A 5,706-nucleotide genomic window follows, 5' to 3' on the forward strand; every position below is an offset into this window, starting at 1 on the left:
GCGGTGCCTTGTTCACTATGTACTGCTCGACGAAGATCTTTGAAAACTGTTGGAAGTTGGTTATGTGACCCGTAGGCAGGCTCACAAACCATTTCAGCGCCGTTCCCTGGAGTGTGCTCACAAACATCTTGTAGTATACGGCGTCTGATCCTCCTGACAGCATCATCTGCGTATGGAACGTGGTGAGATGTGCCTCAGGATCCTCCACGCCGGTAAAAACAGCCTTCACAGGTACCACACTCGCAGGGATAGGCGTGTCTGTAATCGCCTGAGCGAAAGGCATAGGGAAAACGCGAGGCGGCGTTGACAGCGCGACCTCTTTAGCGACTGGGCGCCCTCGCTGCTCCTGAAGAGCTTGACGCAGCTCTTCAGTCACTTTTCTAAGCTCATCATTCCTGGCCCGAGAGGCGACTAGGTCCTCGTGCATTCTTGCCTGCTCTATACGCGAGGCTTCCACATTGGCCTGCAACGAACGCATGATTTCCACCATCTGCGCCATAGTCATGGCGCCTTCAGCAGCAACGGGCACAACTGGACTTGAACGGTTGCTTCTCATTTTTCTCATGAAATCTTGACGAATCACAGAGAGCGATGAACAACACCTTCTTCAGCGACGATCGATTCAGCGATCAATCGGTCAGAACTTTGCGAAACTTCGAAGAACCTCAAAAACACAGCAAACCTTCACAGAAACTCGCAACTCCACCAAAGACCAACGCTTCTTCCACGAAAATCCAAACGAGCAACAGAACTCAGATCTTCACCGATTAAAACTCGCGCAAGCAGCGAAAAACCTCACCTCACCGAACAAAAACCCAAACAAACGGTGGAAAACGCGAAATCACCGAACAAAACCTAGATGAACAGCGGACAATGGTTGCACCAGCACACAACCACACAGAAACTGCAGAAACCTCCAAGAACTCACGCTGCGGATGGGAACAGGTTTTACACGGCCCCACGGTGGGCGCCTGATGATCCTGCCTGTTGACCAAAACGCTGGAGCTTTGCCTCGTCAAACTTGGATCGACGTATGCGCCGTGTTTGCCTCCGTCCTTCACCGCGATCCACCTCAAGAACCTGCAAAAGACGAAACGGCGCCGCTGCGGCCGATCGCGCTCCGACGCCTAAGTCAGCGGCTGAACCACCAATTACTTAAGAGTAAAACTCAAGAACTCTAAGGAACCGTGACCAGTTCTCTCTCAGTGTACTCAAGACTCGCAAGCGTAAAGAAGACAATCTGAACGTGCGTACCTCAGAAGTTCGTTGGGAACTCTTATATACCTGGGCACTTTCTCTCTCCTGGCAGTTACACATCTGGACACGTGGCTCGGATCCAGCTGTACACGTGCCTTCATCTGGAGCATCCTTGACTTGGGCGCTACTTCTGACTCTTCTTTGGCTAAGTTACTTAAGCATGATACTACTCAGTGCATAGTTGCCTTGGAGCGTGATCTCTTCTGAATGGCGAGTTCGGGTGCCTTCGTACACACCTTCCCTGTGGTCTCGCCGGCCGCCTTCATGATCTGCGTTACCTGCTTCACCGTGTGTGTTCAAGTGTGCTATCTCCCGAGCTTCATCCTCTGGCCAGCTGGGAAATGACCATCTGCCTTCATCTTCGGCGATGTCCTTGTTTCGGCGATCTCTAATCACTTGGTCGCCTGGATTGACATCTGGCGACTTCATCTTCAACTCGGTGACCGCCGGTATAGGTATGATGGAAATCGGAGCACGCCAACTTAACAACTGGCGACTACACGAGCCCCCCGACTTTCTTCCCTTCTGCCAGCCAGGTGTCTCATCCAACACGCCTATACAGTAGCTTGATGCCACGTCATTACTTCCGACTATCAGGGCGGTACAACTAGTACTGCTAGTAATACTAGACCTGGTAATAATACTAGTGCTGCTAGTAATACTAGTACCGCTAGTAATACTAGTAATACTAATACTGATGGCATTCTCAAGGAGCTCTTCTTGGAAGTTTGGTAATATGGTGCGGAAGCTTGTGTATGAAATGGGCAAAGCCCTCCTAGGAGTTGTGGTGACCTTGAAGGTGCATCAAGAGTATGGAAGAAGGGAGGTTCGGCAAGCCCTTTGATAGATGGTTAGGAAGATTAAAACCTAGAATCTAGGTAAGGAGAAAGTATGGCACAAAATGGGCAGCATAACATTACTCAATTTAATCTTGCAAATACAAGTGATAGGCTTCTCCTTTCATAGGTTAAGGAGACCGTAAATGTTAAGCTAAGAGAAGATGAAATGTAAGCCAAATGAAATGGAAATGTGACGCTAGTACTGCTAGTAATACTAGTACTGCTAGAAATACTAGTACGGCTAGTACTGGTAGTAATACTAGTAATACTAGTACTGTTTGTAATACTAGTACTGGTAGTAATACCAGTACTGCTCGAAATACTAGTACTGCTACTACTGCTAGTAATACTAGTACTGCTAGTAATGCTAGTACTGCTAGTAATACTAGTACTGCTAGTACTATTAGTAGTACTAGTACTGCTAGTAGTGCTAGTACTGCTAGTAGTGCTAGTACTGCTAGTAATACTAGTACTTCTAGTACTGCTAGTAATACTAGTACTGCTAGTAATACTCGTACTGTTAAGTACTGCTAGTAATACTAGTACTGCTAGTAATACTCGTACTGTTAAGTACTGCTAGTAGTACTAGTACTGCTAGTAATTCTAGTACTGCTAGTAATACTAGTACTGCTAGTAGTGCTAGTAATACTAGTAGTTTTAGTAGTACTAGTACTTTTAGTATTGCTAGTAATACTAGTACTGCTCCTGGCCAATGGCACGACCTCTTGCTGAAGAGCGATTCCCAGCTGATTACGGGGCAGGTGTCGGGTGACTTCCAGGCGAAGGACCCACAGATGGCGGCGTATCTAAAATACGTCCAGTTATTGAAGGAAGCATTCAACGCTCTTAAGCTGATACATGTCCCAAGGGAGCAGAATGCCAGAGCCGACCTGCTTGCCAAGCTGGCCAGCTCAGGCAAGGGTGGTAGACAGAGGACAGTGATCCAAGAGACGCTCAAAGCTCCGCGTAAATTCGTGGAAGATAACAGGGTGGATGTCCTCCAGATTTGTACAACAAGAGGAAGGCCAAGGAGTCATCGCTCTTTGACCCAAGATACGTTGAAGATGCCCCGCATCAGCACGTACGCGGATATGCCCGAAGAAGGACGGCAAATGCAGGTATGTACCCTAGCTGAGGGAGACACCTGGATCACGCCATACAAACGGTACCTAGCGGATGGGGCTCTCCCAATGGAGCTTGAAGAGGGTAAGAAGGTCAAGAGAAATGCCGCAAGATACACTCTAGTGGACTGAGTGTTGTTCAGGCACGGGTTCACTCACCCTATCTTAACGTGTGTAAGTGGCGACGAGTGTACCAGGATAATGGCGGAGCTCCACGAAGGCATTTGCGGGAGCCACATAGGGGGAAGGTCCTTAGCCTCCAAGGTGATACGCGCAGGGTTTTTCTAGCCAAAAGTAAAAGAGGACTGCGCGCGACACACCCAGCGCTGCAAGCAATGCCAAAAGCACGCTGACTGGCACAAGGCGCTGCCAGAAGAACTGCGATCCATATATAGCCCGTGGCCTTTTCATACCTGGGGAATTGACATCCTGGGTCCGTTCCCACTGGCGATAAGGCAGATGAAGTATTTGATCGTTGCCATCGAGTATTTCACCAAGTGGATAGAGGCGGAGCCCGTGGCACAGATCACTGCGCACAAGGTACAACACTTTGTGTGGAAGAACATTGTGTGTCGCTTTGGCATACCTAGGCGCTTGATATCCGATAATGGGACCCAGTTTGCCAGTCAGTAGTTGAGAAATCTGTGCGCTGAGGTAGGTATCAAGCAAGTGTTCGCATCAGTCGAACACCCCCAGACCAACGGGCAAGTAGAGTCAGCAAACAGAGTCTTGCTGAGGGGGTTAAAGAGAAGGTTAGAGAAGGCCAAAGGGGCGTGGGCGGAGGAAGTACCAAGGATCGTATGGGCATACCACACCACGCCCCAATCCTCTACCATGGAGACGCCTTTCAGTTTGGTGTACGGGTCGGATGCGATGATCCCAGTAGAAATACACGAAAGCTCGCCACGTTTTCAAAACTTTGTGGTGGAGGAATCCAACGAAGAAAGGCGGGTAAACCTGGATCTACTAGACGAAGCCAGGGAGGAAGCCAGAATAAAAGCCCAAGCGGTAAAGAGGAGAGTAGAGCGGCAATATAGCTCTAAGGTAAAGCCACGACAGTTCCAGATTGGCGACCTAGTTATGAGGAAAGCCCACCCATACGAGCTGGAGAATAAGCTGTCTCCCAAATGGACCGGACCCTTCAGAGTTACTGAGGCTAAGGGCAACGGCTCGTACAACCTAGAGACCTTGGAAGGGGGTCCCATCCCGCGCAGTTGAAATGCAGCCAACCTGAAGTTTTATTTTAGTTGACTTATGTAAAGCAGCTATGTAACAGTCTTGTTAAAGGGGACACTCTTTTTCCCCTTCCGGGGTTTTTTAATGAGGTCACCCAAATAAAAGAAAAACAAGTTTGAGAAAAAACCTTGCCTTGGTTTTCAGTCTTTATCTTTTCCCCGTTTGAAGTAACGAGAGGCGTCGCTAGTAAAGAAGGCGTCGCCAAGAAAGAAGGCGTCGCCAAGAAAGAGGGCGTCGCCAAGAAGAAAGGCGTCGCCAAAAAAGAAGGCATCGCCAAGAAAGAAGGCGTCGCCAAGAAAGAAGGCGTCGCCAAGAAGAAAGGCGTCGCCAAGAAAGAAGGCGTCGCCAAGAAGAAAGGCATCGCCAAGAAGAAAGGCGTCGCTAAGAAACATGACGGAGGAAAAACGCACAATATACGAGATGTATGCAAAAGTAAAGCGGCGTTACAGAAACCCAGTATGGTATAGTAAAGTTGATTTTACAAGCAGCGTTCCATACAAACGGGAGTAATGCGAATAGGGCAAACATTACTACTCATTCAAAAACACAAACGAACCACTCTTCAGTGGCCATCGGAGTCAGCACGGGAAGAAGACGAAGCCCCGCTCTCAGTCCGCAGAGCTCGGGTAAGTCGTGACCTCCGCTCTTGGTTTATTTTCGAGCCTGCACCAAGGGATATGAATGTGTCAGAGACGCCATGATGCAAAACACACACAGATAGAAAGCAATAAAGGCGGAAGTTTCTAGGGCAGTGGCTCATACATATATACTTCTCGAGAGTTCCGGCGTTGAACTCCAAACTGATCAAGGTGGCGGAGTCGAAACCTCCCGCCTCAGCGAGAATCCGGCAAACTACCTAGTCATTCGGGGCTAGCTTCTTGAAGGGTTTGGATTTGAGGGCCCTCGTCTCCCTCACCCAGTACAGCGGAAAACCATCCAGGGCTGAGGGAGCGAGATCAGAGCAGCAGATCTTGAAGAACCGGCCTTTCCACCCAGTGAATGAGTTTTGGAACGTTGCTAAGGGTTACCCAGAGGTTGTTCCTTTGCCTCTTCACCTCAAAGAAATGAAGAAAGATATCAACCGAGGGTGCACAACCCAGAAACCCGAAAAGGATGTTAAAGGCCTTGACAAAAGCCCAGCTGTTGGGATATAACTGGGCCGGAGCGACATTGATCTCCGTCAACAGTTCCTTCTCAAACCTGGAGAAGGGCAGGCGCACGCCGATGGTCTTGAAAACCACCTGATAGAAGTA

Source organism: Phaseolus vulgaris, chromosome 9, assembly GCF_000499845.2.
Source record: "Phaseolus vulgaris cultivar G19833 chromosome 9, P. vulgaris v2.0, whole genome shotgun sequence".
NCBI lineage: Eukaryota > Viridiplantae > Streptophyta > Magnoliopsida > Fabales > Fabaceae > Phaseolus > Phaseolus vulgaris.